General features: G+C 49.6%; 1 protein-coding gene across 6 annotated transcripts in view; it reads left to right on the top strand.

Moving 5' to 3' along the window:
- Nucleotides 1-22,005, top strand: part of LOC147120072 (MAGUK p55 subfamily member 4-like) — a 391,734-nt gene that overhangs the window by 51,740 nt on the left and 317,989 nt on the right. Inside the window, exon 2 of one of the 6 annotated variants that reach the window (XM_085985612.1) lies at nt 17,541-17,605. The exons of the other annotated variants lie outside the window; for them this stretch is intronic. The gene's annotated coding sequence lies outside the window, so the exon portion shown is untranslated. The remainder of the gene's footprint in view (nt 1-17,540; nt 17,606-22,005) is intronic. 6 annotated transcript variants of the gene reach the window in all.

Genomic DNA, 22,005 nt, shown 5'->3' with positions numbered 1-22,005 from the left:
GAGTGTGAGGAGGCAGGATCTCAATGGCAAATGTAGAGAGTGTGGGGAGGCAGGATCTCAATAGTAAATGTAGAGAGTGTGGGGAGGCAGGATCTCAATTGTAAATGTAGAAAGTGTGGGGAGGTAGGATCTCAATAGTAAATGTAGAGAGTGTGGGGAGGCAGGATCACAATAGTAAATGTCGAGAGTATGGGGAGGCAGGATCTCAATAGTACATGCAGAGAGTGTGGGGAGGCAGGATCTCAATAGTAAATGTAGAGAGTGTGGGGAGTCAGGATCTCAACAGTTAATGTCGAGAGTGTGGGGAGGCAGGATCTCAATCGTAAATGTAGAGAGTGTGGGGAGGCAGGATCTCAATAGTAAATGTAGCGAGTGTGGGGAGGCAGGATCTCAATGGTAAATGTGGAGAGTGTGGGGAGGCAGGATCTCAATTGTAAATGTAGAAAGTGTGGGGAGGTAGGTTCTCAATAGTAAATGTAGGCAGTGTGGGGAGGCAGGATCTCAATGGTAAATGTAGACAGTGTGGCGAGGCAGGATCTCAATTGTAAATGTAGACAGTGTGAGGAGGCAGGATCTCAATAGTAAATGTAGAGAGTGTGGGGAGGCAGGATCTCAAAGGTAAATGTAGACAGTGTGAGGAGGCTGGATCTCAATGGTAAATGTAGACAGTGTGAGGAGGCAGGATCTCAATCGTAAATGTTGCGAATGTGGGGAGGCATGATCTCAATGGTAAATGTAGAGTGTGGGGAGGTAGGATCTCAATGGTAAATGTAGACAGTGTGGGGAGGTAGGATCTCAACAGTTAATGTCGAGAGTGTGGGAAGGCCGGGTCTCAATAGTAAATGTAGAGAGTGTGGGGAGGCAGGATCTCAATCGTAAATGTAGAGAGTGTGGGGAGGCAGGATGTCAATACTAAATGTAGAGAGTGTGGGGAGGCAGGATCTCAATGGCAAATGTAGAGAGTGTGGGGAGGCAGGATCTCAATAGTAAATGTAGAGAGTGTGGGGAGGCAAGATCTCAATAGTAAATGCAGAGAGTGTGGGGAGGCAGGATCTCAACAGTTAATGTCGAGAGTGTGGGGAGGCAGGATCTCAAAAGTAAATGTAGAGAGTGTGGGGAGGCAGGATCTCAACGGTAAATGTAGAGAGTGTGGGGAGGCAGGATCTCAACAGTAAATGTAGAGAGTGTGGGGAGGCAGGATCTCAATGGCAAATGTAGAGAGTGTGAGGAGGCAGGATCTCAATGGTAAATGTAGAGAGTGTGGGGAGGCAGGATCTCAATGGTAATTGTAGACAGTGTGGGGAGGCAGGATCTCAACAGTAAATGTAGTGAGTGTGGGGAGGCAGGATCTCAATAGTTAATGTAGTGAGTGTGGGGAGGCAGGATCTCAATGGTAAATGTAGAGAGTGTGGGGAGGCTGGATCTCAATAGTAAATGTAGAGTGTGTGGGGAGGCAGGATCTCAATTGTAAATGTAGAAAGTGTGGGGAGGGAGGATCTCAATAGTAAATTTAGACAGTGTGGGGAGGCAGGATCTCAATAGTAAATGTAGAGAGTGTGGGGAGGCAGGATCTCAATGGTAAATGTAGACAGTGTGGGGAGGCAGGATCACAATAGTAAATGTAGAGAGTGTGGGGAGGCAGGATCTCAATTGTAAATGTAGACAGTGTGGGGAGGCAGGATCTCAATAGTAAATGTAGACAGTGTGGGGAGGCAGGATCTCAATGGTAAATGTAGAGAGTGTGGGGAGGCAGGATCTCAATGGTAATTGTAGACAGTGTGGGGAGGCAGGATCTCAATAGTAAATGTAGCGAGTGTGGGGAGGCAGGATCTCAATTGTAAATGTAGACAGTGTGGGGAGGCAGGATCTCAATAGTAAATGTAGACGGTGTGGGGAGGCAGGATCTCAATAGTAATTGTAGGGAGTGTGGGGAGGCAGGATCTCAATAGTAAATGTAGAGAGTGTGGGGAGGCAGGATCTCAATAGTAAATGCAGAGAGTGTGGTGAGGCAGGATCTCAATAGTAAATGTAGAGAGTGTGGGGAGACAGGATCTCAATAGTTAATGTAGTGAGTGTGGGGAGGCAGGATCTCAATGGTAAATGTAGAGAGTGTGGGGAGGCAGGATCTCAATAGTAAATGTAGAGAGTGTGGGGAGGCAGGATCTCAATTGTAACTGTTGAAAGTGTGGGGAGATAGGATCTCAATAGTAAATGTAGACAGTGTGGGGAGGCAGGATCTCAATGGTAAATGTAGACATTGTGGGGAGGCAGGATCACAATGGTGACTGTATGAATAGAACTGCGTTTATGTGTTCAACCATAAATGTATTTTGATGCTTTGGCAGCATAAGATGTACCTTATCATGCCAATAAAGCAATTTGAATTTGAATTTGAATTTGAATGTAGACAGTGTGGGGAGGTAGGATCTCATTAGTAAATGTAGACAGTGTGGGGAGGCAGGATCTCAATAGTAAATGTAGAGAGTGTGGGTAGGTAGGATCTCAATAGTAAATGTAGACAGTGTGGGGAGGCAGGATCTCAATGGTAAATGTAGACAGTGTGGGGAGGCAGGATCTCAATGGTAAATGTAGACCGTGTGAGGAGGCAGGATCTCAATTGTAAATGTAGAGAATGTGGGGAGGCAGGATCTCAAAGGTAAATGTAGAGATTGTGGGGAGGCAGGATCTCAATAGTAAATGTAGACAGTGTGGGGAGGCAGGATCTCAATGGTAAATGTAGCGAGTGTGGCGAGGCAGGATCTCAATAGTAAATGTAGAGAGTGTGGCGAGGCAGGATCTCAATAGTAAATGCAGAAAGTGTGGGGAGGCAGGATCTCAATAGTAAATGTAGAGAGTGTGGGGAGGCAGGATCTCAACAGTAAATGTAGAGAGTGTGGGGAGGCAGGATCTCAATTGTAAATGTAGAAAGTGTGGGGAGGTAGGATCTCAATAGTAAATGTAGAGAGTGTGGGGAGGCAGGATCACAATAGTAAATGTAGAGAGTGTGGGGAGGCAGGATCTCAACTGTAAATGTAGACAGTGTGGGGAGGCAGGATCTCAATAGTAAATGTAGCGAGTGTGGGGAGGCAGGATCTCAATAGTAAATGTAGAGAGTGTGGGGAGGCAGGATCTCAAAGGTAAATGTAGACAGTGTGAGGAGGCTGGATCTCAATGGTAAATGTAGACAGTGTGAGGAGGCAGGATCTCAATCGTAAATGTTGCGAATGTGGGGAGGCATGATCTCAATGGTAAATGTAGAGTGTGGGGAGGTCGGATCTCAATAGTAAATGTAGACAATGTGGGGAGGTAGGATCTCAACAGTTAATGTCGAGAGTGTGGGGAGGCAGGGTCTCAATAGTAAATGTAGAGAGTGTGGGGAGGCAGGATCTCAATCGTAAATGTAGAGAGTGTGGGGAGGCAGGATCTCAATACTAAATGTAGAGAGAGTGGGGAGGCAGGATCTCAATGGTAAATGTAGAGAGTGTGGGGAGGCAAGATCTCAATAGTAAATGCAGAGAGTGTGGGGAGGCAGGATCTCAACAGTTAATGTCGAGAGTGTGGGGAGGCAGGATCTCAATAGTAAATGTAGAGAGTGTGGGGAGGCAGGATCTCAACGGTAAATGTAGAGAGTGTGGGGAGGCAGGATCTCAATAGTAAATGTAGAGAGTGTGGGGAGGCAGGATCTCAATGGCAAATGTAGAGAGTGTGAGGAGGCAGGATCTCAATGGTAAATGTAGAGAGTGTGGGGAGGCAGGATCTCAATGGTAATTGTAGACAGTGTGGGGAGGCAGGATCTCAATAGTAAATGTCGTGAGTGTGGGGAGACAGGATCTCAATAGTTAATGTAGTGAGTGTGGGGAGGCAGGATCTCAATTGTAAATGTAGAGAGTGTGGGGAGGCTGGATCTCAATAGTAAATGTAGAGTGTGTGGGGAGGCAGAATCTCAATTGTAAATGTAGAAAGTGTGGGGAGGTAGGATCTCAATTGTAAATTTAGACAGTGTGGGGAGGCAGGATCTCAATTGTAAATGTAGAGAGTGTGGGGAGGCAGGATCTCAATGGTAAATGTAGACAGTGTGGGGAGGCAGGATCACAATAGTAAATGTAGAGAGTTTGGGGAGGCAGGATCTCAATTGTAAATGTAGACAGTGTGGGGAGGCAGGATCTCAATAGTAAATGTAGAGAGTGTGGGGAGGCAGGATCTCAATGGTAATTGTAGACAGTGTGGGGAGGCAGGATCTCAATAGTAAATGTAGCGAGTGTGGGGAGGCAGGATCTCAATTGTAAATGTAGACAGTGTGGGGAGGCAGGATCTCAATAGTAAATGTAGAGAGTGTGGGGAGGCAGGATCTCAATAGTAAATGCAGAGAGTGTGGTGAGGCAGGATCTCAATAGTAAATGTAGAGAGTGTGGGGAGACAGGATCTCAATAGTTAATGTAGTGAGTGTGGGGAGGCAGGATCTCAATGGTAAATGTAGAGAGTGTGGGGAGGCAGGATCTCAATAGTAAATGTAGAGAGTGTGGGGAGGCAGGATCTCAATTGTAAATGTAGAAAGTGTGGGGAGGTAGGATCTCAATAGTAAATGTAGACAGTGTGGGGAGGCAGGATCTCAATGGTAAATGTAGACATTGTGGTGAGGCAGGATCACAATGGTGACTGTATGAATAGAACTGCGTTTATGTGTTCAACCATAAATGTATTTTGATGTTTTGGCAGCATAAGATGTACCTTATCATGCCAATAAAGCGATTTGAATTTGAATTTGAATGTGGACTGTGTGGGGAGGCAGGATCTCAATAGTAAATGTAGAGAGTGTGGGTAGGTAGGATCTCAATAGTAAATGTAGAGAGTGTGGGGAGGCAGGATCTCAACAGTTAATGTAGACAGTGTGGGGAGGCAGGATCTCAATGGTAAATGTCGACAGTGTGGGGAGGCAGGATCTCAATGGTAAATGTAGACAGTGTGAGGAGGCAGGATCTCAATTGTAAATGTAGAGAATGTGGGGAGGCAGGATCTCAAAGGTAAATGTAGAGATTGTGGGGAGGCAGGATCTCAATAGTAAATGTAGACAGTGTGGGGAGGCAGGATCTCAATGGTAAATGTAGCGAGTGTGGGGAGGCAGGATCTCAATAGTAAATGTAGAGAGTGTGGGGAGGCAGGATCTCAATTGTAAATGTAGAAAGTGTGGGGAGGTAGGATCTCAATCGTAAATGTAGAGAGTGTGTGGAGGCAGGATCACAATAGTAAATGTAGAGAGTGTGGGGAGGCAGGATCTCAACTGTAAATGTAGACAGTGTGGGGAGGCAGGATCTCAATAGTAAATGTTGCGAGTGTGGGGAGGCATGATCTCAATAGTAAATGTAGAGAGTGTGGGGAGGCAGGATCTCAATAGTACATGCAGAGAGTGTGGGGAGGCAGGATCTCAATAGTAAATGTAGCGAGTGTGGGGAGGCATGATCTCAATAGTAAATGTAGAGAGTGTGGGGAGGCAGGGTCTCAATTGTAAATGTATAAAGTGTGGGGAGGTAGGATCTCAATAGTAAATGTAGGCAGTGTGGGGAGGCAGGATCTCAATAGTAAATGTACAGAGTGTAGGGAGGCAGGATCTCAATAGTAAATGTAGTGAGTGTGGGGAGGAAGGATCTCAATAGTAAATGTAGACAGTGTGGTGAGGCAGGACCTCAATAGTAAATGTAGACAGTGTGGGGAGGTAGGATCTCAATGGTAAATGAAGACAGTGTGGCGAGGCAGGATCTCAATAGTACATGTAGCGAGTGTGGGGAGGCAGGATCTCAATGGTAAATGTAGAGAGTGTGGGGAGGCAGGATCTGAATAGTAAATGTAGACAGTGTGGGGAGGCAGGATCTCAATTGTAAATGTAGACAGTGTGAGGAGGCAGGATCTCAATAGTAAATGTAGAGAGTGTGGAGAGGCAGGATCTCAAAGGTAAATGTAGACAGTGTGAGGAGGCTGGATCTCAATGGTAAATGTAGACAGTGTGAGGAGGCAGCATCTCAATCGTAAATGTTGCGAATGTGGGGCGGCATGATCTCAATCGTAAATGTAGAGAGTGTGGGGAGGCAGGATCTCAATAGTAAATGTAGACAGTGTGGGAAGGCAGGATCTCAATAGTAAATATAGAGAGTGTGGGGAGGCAGGATCTCAATGGTAAACGTAGAGAGTGTGGGGAGGCAGGATCTCAATAGTAAATGTAGACAGTGTGGGAAGGCAGGATCTCAATAGTAAATATAGAGAGTGTGGGGAGGCAGGATCTCAATGGTAAACGTAGAGAGTGTGGGGAGGCAGGATCTCAATAGTAAATGTAGACAGTGTGGGGAGTGTGGTAAACCACTGTCGTTCACTGTGTTCACTATTGTTGTTGTTGTTGTCGTTCACTCTTGTTTCACTGTTATACCTGACTATGCCTCAGCTGACTCCGCCCTTGGCTACCTGGTATAAGGACGGCTGCACGGCAGCTCTCTGCCATTCGGTCGTCCACTAGAGGCATAGTCCTGATCTGTTTGTAGTTGCATTCAGTAGTTAATAAAAGCCTGTTGTTCTGAACTCTACTCGGCCTTTTATTAGAATCGATAGCGCATCAATTTTATTAACTGCTGTCAAAAAAAAAAAAATAACGATGCTGCAGATACTTAAGATCAAGTCCCTGGAACTCGACCCGCAAGAACCGGACTCGCCTGCTAAGTTCTCACACTGGTTGAACTGTTTTGAGTCTTTTCTGGCTGCATCCGGCGAGACCGTCGCCACCGACGCCGACAAGCTCAGGGTGCTGAATTCGAAAGTAAACCACCGAGCTTTTGCCCTTACCCGGGACGCTACGAGCTACCAGGGGGCTATCGACATTTTAAAGGAACAATATGCACGCCCGGTCAACTATGTTTACGCAAGACATCTCCTGGGGTCCCGCAAACAACAGCCCGGGGAACCCACAGAAGCATACATACGGGCGCTGAAGGAACTCGGCCGAGCCTGCGAATGCAAGCAAGTATTAGCCACGGAACATACGGAGGAGCTCATCCGGGATGCCCTCGTTTCGGGCCTCAGGTCCACTCACATACGGTAGCGACTCCTGGAAAGTAGCGAGCTCGACCTGAAGAAGGCGATTTCACTCACCCTTTCGTTGGACGTAGCCCATCGGAACATGGAGGCCTACTCCCGGACCGCGTGGCCGCCTCGTGGATGTCGCGGCCGCCGCCATCTTGGGATGTGGCGCCGCCCCGTGCCCCGGCCCCAACTGCTGCAGCGATGTCCCGCCCGAGCCAGAAATGTTATTTCTGTGGCCAAACCAAACACCCCAGGGCGCGCTGCCCGGCGAAAAACGCTGTCTGCTCTGCCTGCGGTAAGAAGGGACACTACGCTGGCGTCTGCAGAAGTCAGAAGACCCCTACCTTCAGCAGCGCCACTTGCGATTCGTGGGAGCGGCCATCTTGCCTTCCTCCAGCCTCGTGAGGATCGGGATCGTCATGGGTGCCGCCATTTTGTCCTTCTTCTCCGACCCCGCCATTTTGTCCGCCATTTTGCCAACGGACCCCCGACTCACCCACCGCCTCACTGGGGTTTTACAGCGACGCTCCCGACTCCACAGCGGCCTCCATTACGCTGGATCAATCCAGACCCCATCAGTTAGCCAGGTCCACGATGGACATCCAGGTAAATGGCCGTGCCACAACTTGCCTTTTTGATTCCGGGAGCACGGAGAGCTTCATACACCCTGATACGGTACGGCATTATTCCCTCTCGGTCCTGCCAGCGTGCCATCGGATCTCCATGGCCTCAAAATCTCACTCAGCAGACGTCGGCGGCTACTGCGTAGTGACCCTTTCGGTGAGGGGCTCCGTTTATAAAAATGTAAAGCTCTTCGTCCTGCCACATCTCTGCGCTGCCGTTCTGCTGGGGTTGGACTTTCATTGTCACTTTGAGTGTCACCTTGACATACGGTGGACCTTTTCCCCCACTCACTGTCTGCAACCAGCAGTTTTTAAATTGCCCACCGCGCCCCACCTGTCGTCTCTCCACCCTCAAAATCACCCCCTCCCCGTTCGCTAACCTCACCCGCGACTGCAAGCCTATCGCCACAAAGAGCAGGCGATACAGCACCGGGGACAGATCCTTTATAAGATCTGAGGTGACGCGGCTCCTGAAGGAGGGGATTATTGAGGGTAGTACCAGCCCCTGGCGAGCTCAGCTGGTAGTCGTTAAGACCGGCAACAAGCAGCACCTGGTCATCGACTACAGCCAGACAATCAACAAGTACACCCAATTGGACGCATACCCTCTCCCCCGCATAGCCGACATGGTTAATAAGATAGCGCAATATCGCGTTTTCTCGACCATTGACCTCAAGGCAGCATACCACCAAATCCCTATCCGCCCTGAGGACCGCCAGTACACAGCTTTCGAGGCAAACGGCCGTCTTTTTCACTTCCTCAGGGTTCCTTTTGGCGTCACCAACGGTGTCTCCGTCTTCCAGAGGGAGATGGACCAGATGGTCGACGAGAATGCGTTACAGGCCACGTTTCCCTACCTGGACAACGTGACCATCTGCGGCCATGACCTGCAGGACCATGACGCCAACCTTGATAAGTTCCTTCGCACGGCTCAACTCCTAAACCTCACGTACAACAAGGAAAAGTGCATATTCCGCACAACCTGCCTCGCTATCCTTGGCTGCGTGGTGGAACACGGAGTCATCGGTCCTGACCCTGACCGGATGCGCCCCCTGATGGAACTTCCCCTGCCCCACTGTCTCAAGGCCCTCAAAAGGTGCCTGGGCTTCTTTTCCTATTACGCCCAGTGGGTCCCTCATTATGCGGACAAAGCCCGTCCACTTATCAAGTCCACTTCCTTTCCCCTGACGGCGGAGGCCCGCTCAGCCTTTCACCGTATAAAAGATGACATTGCCAAGGCCACCATGCACTCGGTGGACGAGTCCATCCCCTTCCAGGTGGAGAGCGATGCATCCGACTTTGCCCTGGCCGCTACCCTTAACCAGGCGGGAAGACCCATGGCCTTCTTTTCACGAACCCTCCAGGGCTCCGAACTCAGACACTCCTCTGTGGAAAAGGAGGCCCAGGCCATTGTGGAGGCGGTGCGCCACTGGCGGCACTACCTGGCTGGAAAACGATTTACCCTGCTTACTGACCAGCGTTCAGTTGCTTTTATGTTCAATAATAAGCAGAGGGGCAAAATCAAAAATGACAAGATTTTGAGGTGGAGAATTGAACTTTCCACCTACAATTACGACATCTTGTACCGGCCCAGGAAACTCAACGAACCCTCAGATGCTCTATCGCGAGGCACATGCGCCAACGCGCAGATCGATAGACTACGGGGCCTCCACAACGACCTCTGCCACCCGGGGGTCACCAGGTTCTTCCACTTCATCAAGGCCCGCAACCTGCCTTACTCCATCGAGGAGGTCAGGACCATGACCAGGAGCTGCCCAGTCTGTGCAGAGTGCAAGCCGCGCTTCTATATGCCTGACAGAGCAAACCTGATCAAGGCCACCCGCCCCTTTGAGCGCCTGAGTGTCGACTTTAAAGGGCCCCTCCCCTCCTCTGACCGTAATGTGTACTTCCTCAACATAGTTGATGACTACTCCCGTTTCCCTTTCGCCATCCCCTGCCCGGACATGACCACCGCTACGGTCATTAAATGCCTGCACAACCTCTTTGCTTTGTTCGGTTTTCCCAGCTATATTCATAGCGACCAGGGCTCGTCCTTCATGAGCGACGAACTCCGTCAGTACCTGCTCATGAGAGGTATTGCCTCAAGCCGGACCACCAGCTACAACCCCCGGGGGAACGGACAGGTTGAAAGAGAGAACGCGACGGTCTGGAAGGCGGCCCTCCTAGCCTTAAAATCTAGGGGCCTTCCGACCTCCCGTTGGCAGGATGTCCTACCTGATGCGCTCCACTCCATCCGGTCACTGCTGTGTACTGCCACCAACGCCACCCCCCATGAGCGAATGTTCATTTTTCCCCAGAGGTCCACATCCGGTACCTCACTACCACACTGGCTGACCTCCCCAGGGCCCGTCCTGCTGAGGAAGCATGTAAGGTCCCACAAAACGGCTCCCCTGGTAGAGAAGGTTCACCTCCTCCATGCCAACCCCCAGTACGCCTACGTGGCATACTCGGACGGGCGGGAGGATACAGTCTCCATTAGAGATCTGGCACCCTCGGGGTCCACTGACCCGTCACCATTGCCCTCCACCACGACCCCCTTCGACACGGTCCAAAATTCAGTAGACCCAATTCTCACCCCTGTCCATTCCACCCCAGTAGACGGCATGCTGTGACCCCAGGACCCGCCGGAGTCCACTCGCCCACCTAACACCAAAGGGGACGATACGCCGGTGCTCGATCCCGTTCAAGACGCATCATTGGAAGCTGTACCATCTCAACCGTCGCCACGAAGATCTCGACGGCAAACGAGGCCGCCCGACAGACTCACCTACTCAAACTTTTGATACACTTCACCCCGCCGGACTTAATTTTAAACGAGGGGTGAATGTGGTAAACCACTGTCGTTCACTGTGTTCACTATTGTTGTTGTTGTTGTTGTCGTTCACTCTTGTTTCACTGTTATACCTGACTATGCCTCAGCTGACTCCGCCCTTGGCTACCTGGCATAAGGACGGCTGCACGGCAGCTCTCTGCCATTCGGTCATCCACTAGAGGCATAGTCCTGATCTGTTTGTAGTTGCATTCAGTAGTTAATAAAAGCCTGTTGTTCTGAACTCTACTCGGCCTTTTATTACAATTGATAGCGCATCAGGGAGGCAGCATCTCAATAGTAAATATAGACAGTGTGAGGAGGCAGGATCTCAATAGTAAATGTAGCGAGTGTGGGGAGGCAGGATCTCAATAGTAAATGTAGTGAGTGTGGGGAGGCAGGATCTCAATAGTAAATGCAGAGAGTGTGGGGAGGCAGGATCTCAATGGTAAATGTAGAGAGTGTGGGGAGGCAGGATCGCAATAGTAAATGTAGAGAGTGTGGGGAGGTGGGATCTCAATGATAAATGTAGAGAGTGTGGGGAGGCAGGATCTCAATGGTAAATGTAGAGAATGTGGGGAGGCAGGATCTCAATAGTAAATGTAGACAGTGTGAGAAAGCAGGATCTCAATGGTAAATGTAGAGAGTGTGGGGAGGCAGGATCTCAATAGTAAATGTAGACAGTGTCAGAAGGCAGGATCTCAATAGTAAATGTAGAGAGTGTGGGGAGGCAGGATCTCAATAGTAAATGTAGAGAGTGTGGGGAGGCAGGATCTCAACAGTAAATGTAGACAGTGTGGTGAGGCAGGATCTCAATGGTAAATGTAGACAGTGTGGGGAGGCAGGATCTCAATAGTAAATGTAGACAGTGTGGGGAGGCAGGATCTCAATGGTAAATGTAGAGAATGTGGGGAGGCAGGATCTCAATGGTAAATGTAGACAGTGTGGGGAGGCAGGATCTCAATAGTAAATGTAGAGTGTGTGGGGAGGCAGGATCTCAATAGTAAATGTAGAGAGTGTGGGGAGGCAGGATCTCAATTGTAAATGTAGAAAGTGTGGGGAGGTAGGATCTCAGTAGTAAATGTAGACAGTGTGGGGAGGCAGCATCTCAATAGTAAATGTAGCGAGTGTGGGGAGGCAGGATCTGAATAGTAAATGTAGAGAGTGTGGGGAGGCAGGATCTGAATAGTAAATGTAGCGAGTGTGGGGAGGCAGGATCTCAATGGTAAATGTAGAGAGTGTGGGGAGGCAGGATCTCAATAGTAAATGTAGAGAGTGTGGGGAGGCAGGATCTCAAAGGTAAATGGAGACAGTGTGAGAAGCAGGATCTCAAAAGTAAATGTAGAGCGTGTGGGGAAGCAGGATCTCAATAGTAAATGTAGAGAGTGTGGGGAGGCAGGATCTCAATAGTAAATGTAGACAGTGTGGGGAGGCAGGATCTCAATGGTAAATGTAGAGAGTGTGGGGAGGCAGGATCTCAATAGTAAATGTAGAGAGTGTGGGGAGGCAGGATCTCAATGGTAATTGTAGAGAATGTGGGGAGGCAGGATCTCAATGGTAAATGTAGAGAGTGTGGGGAGGCAGGATCTCAATGATAAATGTAGAGAGTGTGGGGAGGCAGGATCTCAATGGTAAATGTAGAGAGTGTGGGGAGGCAGGATCTCAATAGTAAATGTAGAGAGTGTGGGGAGGCAGGATCTCAATAGTAAATGTAGACAGTGTGGGGAGGCAGGATCTCAATGGTAATTGTAGAGAATGTGGGGAGGCAGGATCTCAATGGTAAATGTAGAGAGTGTGGGGAGGCAGGATCTCAATGGTAAATGTAGAGAGTGTGGGGAGGCAGGATCTCAATAGTCTGATAGTCTGCTTAAGAGTCGGTTAGCCTTAACAGCAGTTTGCCTGTAGGTTTCCCATTTTGAATGCAATTTAGTTGGTAGGAGTTGACAGGAGAGTGCCAGCAGATCGGGAATTTTGAAGGGAAATCCATTGACAGATGGCTCTTTCACTGTTCTGTGTTGAATTAACAGATCTCTGCCGGGAGAGGTTGGGCTCCTGCTCCTTTAGGAATCTTCTAGAGGGATGGACTTCGATAGAGAGTTAATGTACTAGAGGGAGGGGCTTTGATGGGAGAGTTAATGTACCAGAGGGAGGGGCTTTGCTGGGAGAGTTAATGTACCAGAGGGAGGGGCTTCGATGGGAGAGTTAATGTACCAGAGGGAGGGGCTTTGCTGGGAGAGTTAATGTACCAGAGGGAGGGGCTTCGATGGGAGGGTTAATGTACCAGAGGGAGGGGCTTCGATGGGAGGGTTAATGTACCAGAGGGAGGGGCTTTGCTGGGAGAGTTAATGTACCAGAGGGAGGGGCTTCGATGGGAGGGTTAATGTACCAGAGGGAGGGGCTTCGATGGGAGAGTTAATGTTCCCAAGGGAGGGGCTTTGATGGGAGAGTTAATGTACCAGAGGGAGGGGCTTTGATGGGAGAGTTAATGTACCAGAGGGAGGGGCTTCGATGGGAGAGTTAATGTACCAGAGGGAGGGGCTTTGATGGGAGAGTTAATGTACCCAGTGGAGGGGCTTTAATGGAGAGTTTATGTACCAGAGGGAGGGGCTGCGATGGGAGAGTCAATGTACCAGAGGGAGGGGCTTCAATGGGAGATTTAATGTACCAGGGGAAGGGGCTTCGATGGGAGAGTCAATGTACCAGAGGGAGGGGCTTTGATGGGAGATTTAATGTACCAGAGGGAGGGGCTTCGATGGGAGAGTCAATGTACCAGAGGGAGGGGCTTTGATGGGAGAGTTAATGTACCAGAGAGAGGGGCTTTGATGGGAGAGTTAATGTACCAGGGGAAGGGGCTTTAATGGAGAGTTAATGTACCAGAGGGAGGGGCTTCGATGGGAGAGTCAATGTACCAGAGGGAGGGGCTTTGATGGGAGAGTCAATGTACCAGGGGAAGGGGCTTCGATGGGAGAGTTAATGTACCAGAGGGAGGGGCTTTGATGGGAGATTTAATGTACCAGGGGAAGGGGCTTCGATGGGAGTGTCAATGTACCAGAGGGAGGGGCTTCGATGGGAGAGTCAATGTACCAGAGGGAGGGGCTTCGATGGGAGAGTCAATGTACCAGAGGGAGGGGCTTTGATGGGAGATTTAATGTACCAGAGGGAGGGGCTTCGATGGGAGAGTCAATGTACCAGAGGGAGGGGCTTTGATGGGAGAGTTAATGTACCAGGGGAAGGGGCTTCGATGGGAGAGTTAATGTACCAGAGGGAGGGGCTTTGATGGGAGATTTAATGTACCAGGGGAAGGGGCTTCGATGGGAGTGTTAATGTACCAGAGGGAGGGGCTTCGATGGGAGAGTTAATGTACCCAGTGGAGGGGCTTCGATGGGAGAGTTATTGTACCAGAGGGAGGGGCTTTGATGGGAGAGTTAATGTACCCAGTGGAGGGGCTTTAATGGGAGGATTGGTTGGATTGAGTACCTCTCTTTCCTCCTTTAAGAGGTTCCTTAAACCATATCTCTTAAACCAAGCTGTTGGTCATCTGCCCTAATATCTCTTTATGTGTGTTGGTGTCAAGTTTTGTTTGATAACGCTCCTGTGAAGTGCCTTGGGATGTTTTGCTACGTTAAAGGCAGTATATAAATGTAAGTTGTTGTTGTTAATGATCCTTACTTGCTGTATTCCTATTTTACTGAGACCGCACCAGGTGACAAAAAGCCCAGTCACCATTGGCTGTGTTGCTGCAGTTAGTAATTCCCTGTCCAGTTGCCCTTTCCGTACTTGCTTCTGACGTAAACCTGATTTTTCAGCTCAGTTATTTTCTTATTTTCTGCTAGCTGTGGAATGGTTTCCCTAGGGAAAGTCCACGCCTTCAGTAAAAAAGAGGGAGTCGGTGAGAGAAGGAGAGAGAGAGAGAGAAGGGGAGAATCAAAAGAAAAACCTTTAAAATAAATATAGCACAGTGTACATTGTTGTGGCAACAGCAAGTGTATCTACATGCAGGGTAACAACACATAGCATATCAGCAGTGCACCAATGCAAAGTGTGTCAACTTTGCCCCATCCCCTCTGTTACTCTACCTCACACTTCTCTCTGTCATGATGCCCCAGCTTTTTATTTCCAGATTTTTAAATTGAATTCAAATTCTCAAACGGCCATGGTGAGATTTGAACTCCCGTAAGTGTTCTAGTTAGATAACCACTACACTACCGTAACCTTTATATCAGAAGGTCTTGCTCCCTTCCTCCTGTCCTTTATTTGCCTCGCCCTGTTTGTTGATGCTGTTCCTCATTTGTCCGTGAGCTTTATGGAAATCACCTTAACACTCAAAGGGAATAGTTTATCAATTAGGGCCCTGTGAGTTGATTAACTAATGGGAAGCTGAGAACTTGTAGGAGGATTAATTACTCAAAGGATTAGAGCAGATCGACTGTCAAGCTGAGCTTGTACTTGGTAGCTATGGCAGCTGGATTTTACCAACCCAGTTGGCAGGTGATAGTGATACAACTGAAAGGGGTCGCCCAGTGATGTCACAGATTCGTTGGTAAAAGATTCGACCCTCCCTCGGGAATGTGCACTCGGCTGATCCCCTGGGAGTATCTGGGTCTTTGAAAGTGGAACTCATAATACATTCCTCGCCTGTGACTGTCGACTGCTCAGTGAATCTCTGGGCCTCCATTGAGGACCTAATGGGCTGTCAGATAAAGGGACTCGCTGAGCCATACAGAACATAGGTGCCAGGTTAGATCCTCGGTCTGTGCTGAGGTAGCTGATCTCTGCCTCAGTGTAGAGAGATGATTTAGACTCGGGCACAGGGAGAACAATCTCAAAATTAGCTGATGACACACAAGTAGGAGGTTCAGCAAACAGTGAGGAACATTAGGAACGGGACTTGGCCATTCAGCCGCTCGAGCCGGCTCCGCCATTCATTTTGATCTTTGCTGACTTGTACCTCAACTCCATTTACTCGTCTTTGCTACATATCCCTTAATACCTTACCAACAAAAGTCTATCGATCTCAGTCTTGAAAGTTCCAATTGTCCCAGCATCTAGTTTTTTAGGGGAGGGAATTCCAGATTTCTACTGCCCTTTGTGTGAAAGAGTGCTTCCTGATTTTGCCCCTAAATGACCTAGCTCTAATTTTAAGATTATGGGGGAAAAATCCAGTTGTTTGCGCCTCCTGTTAGTGCCTTAAGAGGCTGCCAATTGGGGCGCAAAGCAACCAGAGGCCGGACGCAGCGATGTTTGTGCCGCTCGCGAAATTAACTAGACATTTTACGGCGGCGCTAAACACTCCCGCCACGGTCTCCTGCGCCGGCAGATTATGACGTCAGTCGAGTGCGCAACGCCCCGTTAGTGTCCCGGACCGGATATTGAGTGGCGCCCCCTGCCTTACCGCCTGCCGCTAGCAACGACAGGTTGAGGGGAGCATTATGCTGTCAGAAACGGACTAGGGGAGCGCTATCTAAAGGCGACCGCTTCCTGCCTTTTTTTGTTGGTGACATTTTTGCACCACGCATTCTGAGAGAGAGAGAGAGACTTCTGGAGAGATTCAACGCTGTGTGAAGGAGTTTTGAGTACTGAGCAGCACTTTGCAGGTTTATTTTGATTTGCCCTTCCTTGCTTCGCCTGTGCTCTGAGGTAGTGCCTCGCTCCTTGGCCTTTGCGCCTTAAGACAGGTGTGAAGCGCCTGATTTAGCGCTCCAATCACCTCCAGGGGCAATAAAAGCCAAGTTTGCTGTCGGAGGCGATAATTAGCGCCAGGCGCTAAACTTTGCGCACCACCAATAATGGCGCCCCAAATGGGGCGATAATGAATTTTCCCCCCTATGTCTCCTCATTCTTGATTCCCCCATCAGAGGAAGGAGTTTCTCTCCAGCTACCCTATCAAATTCTTTTAACATTTTAAACACCTCCATCAGTTCACCTCTTCATCTTCTATACGCAAGGGAATACAAACAAAGTCATAGGCCTAGAAATTGGGTTGAGGTGCCAAACTGGCGCCAAGTTCGCCTGGGCGCTGGTTTTTGCGCAGCATTCGAAGCTGTAGTGATCGTCAGAAATTCAGTTGAAGTGCCCCTAGAGGGAGACGGGGCGAGGCTCGAGGTGCTCCGCGTCCCTCTTAGGGCGCTGAAACTGAATATTGCAGCGCAACGTGCCGCAGCGCCACACGCTGCGGCATGGCACGCTGCAGTACTGCAGGCCTTCCTCCCACTGTTAAGGGGGAGGGGCCTGCAACAGCGCGAACCCCGATCGCGAGTGCCAGCAAAAGAGCCCGGCAGTAAGGAGAAGTGCCGGGCTCTCGGGAAACAGCCGGCAATGCCGTGGGGGGGGGGACCAGGAGGCCGGGGACGGAGGTGCTGGCAGGCGGCCGCCGAAAAAGCGGCCGCCCCGCACCTCCACCTTAACTTGCGCCTCTGCCGGCGCAGCAAGGCCCTGTGAACCGGGCGCGGGTAGCGAACAGCGCTACAGCGGTGTTCGCTACCTAATATCGCGTTCGGGTGCGAATGGGGCGCTGCGCACACCGATGACATCATCGGTGGCGGCGCAGCGCAAATGGCTAATGCCACCATTAGCGCCCCTGCTGAATATCGCGGGAGGCGCAGCCAGTGGCGCTACAGCCACTGACTGCCTCTTTAGGCGCTAACAGGTGGCGCTACTCACCCAATTTTTCCCCCATAGAGTCATAACGGCCCAGAAGGAGGCCATTCGGCCCATCAAGTCCTTGCCAGCTCTCTGTAGTGCAATCCAGTCAGTCCCATTCCCCCGCTCTATCCCCATAGCCCTAAGGCACATATTTGTTCAAGTGCTCAGTCACTCTGTCCTTAATGACAGATTCTAGTGGCTCTCCCACAACTCACGTTAAACTGACAGGCCTGTAGTTACCTGGTTTCTCTCTCCCACCCTTCTTAAATAATTAACAAATAACGGCACAATTCCCAAATCAAGAGAGCTAGGAAAGATTATGGCTAATGCTTTTGCAATTTCCTCACCTGCTTCTTTTAATTCCCTGGGGTGGTACCTATCAGGTCCTGGAACTTTATCTATCCAAAGTCCCGGAGGAGCAGTGTGAAAGACCAGGAGATACAGACAGGTTAGTGGAATGGGTAGACAGGTGGCAGATACAAATTAATGTGGAAAAGTGTGAGGTGATACATTTTGGGAGGAATGAGAGTGAGCATTCAATGGAAAGACATGGATGGGTGTGGATGAACAGAGAAACACCGGGGGGTGGGGGGCGGTTCAAATACACATTTCCCTGCAAGTGTGAGTGCAGGTGGATAAAAGCCATAAAAAAGGCTAACAGCCTTTTAGGTTTTAGAAATAGGGAGTAAAGAGGGAATGATTATTGTCATAAATCGCAACTTCTACAAGAAGTAACTCAGGAAGTACTACTGAACGGCCAGCTGAGGGCGCCGTCTGAGGAGTATAAATACTCGGGCGTGGGCCCAACTTGGCCAGAGACAATCTGGAAACAGGAAGCTAGTGACTACTAACTAGACCTCCATGTTTTGTTACAAGTCGATTAAAGCCTTGCTTTATGTACAACCAAGTGCATAGTGAGTCTTTATTACATCAATTTAATCGACTTGTTATCATCTCCACGCCTTGGGTGATTCGGAACAACCAGCTGCAACTCGAACCGCAGAAAGGGACTTGGGCAAGAAACTGATCCATCATGGAAAAACTCCTTAGACCCGCTCGTCTTGACCTGAACCCGAATGCACCTGCGGCAGCGAAGGTATGGAAGCATTGGTTTCGTACCTTTAGCAACTTTCTTGAAGAATGTGGGGCGGATGCCCCTAATAAGTTACGAGTGCTTATTAACTATGTATCCCCTCATGTGTATGATTATATTGAGGACTGTATAGACTACGACGCTGCTATCCAAATTTTACAGCAGCTATATGTCAAGTCCCCGAATGAAATCTTTGCTCGACACCTACTGGCCACAACTCGGCAGCAGCCTGGGGAATCACTCGATGAATTCCTCCAGAAACTTCGCAGGCTCAGCAAAGATTGTAACCTTAAAGCGGTTACAGCTGAACAGTACCAAGAGGAAATAATCCGCGATTCCTTTATCAATGGGATTGCGTCCCTTTTTATACGTCAGCGCCTGCTGGAAAATAAAACCCTCAATTTACAGGCTGCTTATGACCAGGCGTGTTCCCTGGACTTGGCCAAGAAGAATGCAGACACTTATCTCCCACCACGTGCACGGGTGGCGGCTATCACCTTTAATAAGTCTTTCGATAGGTCTCGGGTGGATGCCCCCGCTGATGATGACTCTACTCTAACGGACGACGACCCTACCCTAGAGGCCTTTGCTGATGACGACCTCGTCCTAGCAGCATCCTGGCAATCAGGAAGAAAGTGTTTCTTTTGTGGAGGTATGTTCCATTACAGAAAATTTTGCCTGGCTCGCAATGCGACCTGCAATCATTGCAGCAAGAAAGGACACTTTTCCAAGGTATGCCAGTCACGGGCCTCTGCTAACAAGAAAGGCTGCTCCTCTAAAGTATACCGGTCGAGAGCTCCTGTTAGCTTCACAGCTGCTATCTATGGAGCTGCTCCTCCCCCAAGAACCACTGCTAAGGCTACAGCTGCCGAAGGAAAAATTACCCCTCCTCCCATCACAGCTGTTTTTCCCCAAAGTTTATCCCATGCAGCCACGAAGGTTTCAGGAAATGGGCACACTCTAAGCGCGCTAATCGACTCCTGCAGCTCTGACAGCTTCATTAGTAAGCGGGCTGTCAGCAGGTTAAAACTGCGCATTTATCCCTCGGACAGGGAGATTGCAATGGCTCTGACGACTCTGACCACCAATTCTTCTGGCTTCTGCCTTGTCAACCTCATCCTCAATGGTCGCACGTATCCCTCCACCCGGCTCGGAGTACTCGAAAACTTATGTAGCAATGTGCTTCTGGGACAGGACTTCCAGAAGCAGCACAAAAGACTCACTTTTGAGTTTGGAGGGTCGAAGCCGGAGCTTACCATTTCTAAGGTGCCGTTTTGTGCGCTCTCGGCGGCCTTATTCGGTGAGCCCTCCCTGTTTGCCTATCTCTCCCCCCGCTGTAAACCCATAGCCATCAAATCGCGGCGCTTCAGCCAAGACGACCGAGCATTTATCGAGGCAGAAATCTCTCGCCTTTTAGCTGACGTATTATCGAGCCGTGTTCATCTCCCTGGCGGGCTCAAGTCGTCATTGTGAAAAACCCTTTAAAACAACATAAGAAACATCTGTGTATTGATTATTCGCAGACTATTAATCAATATACCGATCTGGATGCCTACCCGCTACCACGCATAGATGACATGGTCAACAACCTTGCCAAATAAAAGGTATTTTCAACCTTCGACTTAAAGAGCGCGTACCATCAGATACCGCTGAAAGACTCTGACAAAAAGTATACGGCCTTTGAGGCCAATGGTCAGCTTTATCAGTTTCGTCGCCTTCCATTTGGGGTCACCAATGGGGTGGCCGTCTTCCAACAGACAATGGATTGCCTAGTCCGGCAAGAGAACTTGACGGATACCTTTCTGCATTTAGACAATATCACTATTGCCGGCCATGATCAAAAGGAGCACGTTGCCAATCTTCAGAGATTTTTTGACGTTCTCCGTCGTCGCCACTTAACGTTAAACAAATCCAAATCAGTGAAATCGGTGTCATCAGTGAACATTCTCGGCTACTGGGTGGGCAACGGTGTTATTAAACCGGACCCAGAGCGACTTCGTCCACTTCAGGAGCTCCCTCCCCCAACAAATCTCGGCTCTCTTTGTCGGGCACTTGGCATGTTTGCTTATTACACAAAATGGATACCTCACTTCTCTGATAAAATACAGCCCCTGCTTCATGTGAAGTCTTTTCCATTGGAAGCAACGGCTATTTTTGCCTTCAACCTCTTCAAACGACAGCTGGAGAACGCCACGCTTCGCTCCATTGACGAAAACCTTCCTTTTACGGTCGAATGCGATGCATCGGAGGTGGCGATCTCGGCTACCTTGAATCAAGGTGGTCGACCCGTGGCATTCCTATCCAGAACCTTACAGGGTAGCGAGCTCCATTACCCCCCCATCGAGAAGGAGGCTACAGCCATCATCGATGCTGTACGCCAATGGAGTCATTTTCTTGCTCGGTGTCATTTCACGCTCATAACTGACCAGCGCTCCGTGGCCTTCATGTTGGATAACCGGAAGCGCACGAAAATCAAAAATAATAAAATTCAACTCTGGAGGATGGAGCTGGCCGCCTTTGGATATACTATCTGTTACCGACTTGGCAAACAGAATGTGGCCCCAGATACCTTCACACAGGCATTTTGCTCTTCAATGTCAACATCGACTTTGGCGGATCTGCATATGGACTTATGCCATCCTGGTGTTACCCGTATGTTGCATTTTGTGCGCTCCAAAAATGTACCATTCTCAACGGAGGACGTAAAGAAAACATGCTCCTCCTGTCGGATTTGTGCAGAATTGAAACCACAATTCTTCCGCCCATCAGATGACTTACTCATACATGCAATGCAGCTTATGCAGAGGCTCAGCATAGACTTTAAAGGGCCATTGCCTTCGTTGACGCGGAACACCTACCTAGTTACGATGGTAGACGAGTATTCACACTTTCCCTTTGCCTTCCCCTGTCCTAATATGCTTACCTCTACGGTAATTAAATGCCTCGATCAGGTCTTTTCCCTTTGCGGGACGGCCAATTTTATCCACACGGATCGGGGTCCCTCCTTTATGTCGAGTGAACTTAAAAGTTATCTTTCCCAACGGGGAATCGCCTCGAGTAAGACGACACCATATCATCCAATCGGCAATGTACAGGTTCAACGATACAATGCCATCATCTGGAACGCTGTCCGTCTGGCACTGAGGTCACGCAACCTACCAGACCAGCAGTGGGAAACTGTGCTCCCCGACGTGTTCCACTCTATCAGGTCTCTTCTCTCCACATCCACTAATGTCACACCTCATGAGCGATTCTTCAAGTTCCGGCGTCGCTCTACACACGGGACATCTCTACCGTCATGGTTGGTGGCTCCAGGCCCTGTGCTACTCCGGAGGTTTGTCTGGTCTGCCAAGAACGACCCTCTCATTGACGAGGTGGAGTTAACGGAGGCAAACCCCACGTATGCGTACGTGCGGTACCCTGATGGCCGGGAGTCCACCATCTCGCTCAGAGATCTGGCTCCCTGCCCAACCGGTCACACGGGCCCGAATGATGAAGGATCCCACTACGATTATGTCAACACTCCGCACCCCTATGAAGATGACGCCCTACCTGGGACATCGAGGGATCTGCCAGCAGTGCTACCGGATCAACTCAGGGAGCCGAACACTCCCCGTAGGATGGCCACCTGAAATCAGGACGTCGGACAATCTCCGGCTACCACCCAGGATGAGGTGGGGACCCTCACCCGGAGTCATGATATTCCCAGGCCTCCACAGGACGATGCGGACTCTACCGACTTACCGGTATGGGCC

This window comes from Somniosus microcephalus, chromosome 4 (assembly GCF_052327205.1).
Source record: "Somniosus microcephalus isolate GS21.2 chromosome 4, FLI_Smic_1.0, whole genome shotgun sequence".
Classification (NCBI taxonomy): Eukaryota; Metazoa; Chordata; class Chondrichthyes; order Squaliformes; family Somniosidae; genus Somniosus; species Somniosus microcephalus.
This window is presented reverse-complemented; position numbering and strand designations above follow the sequence as displayed.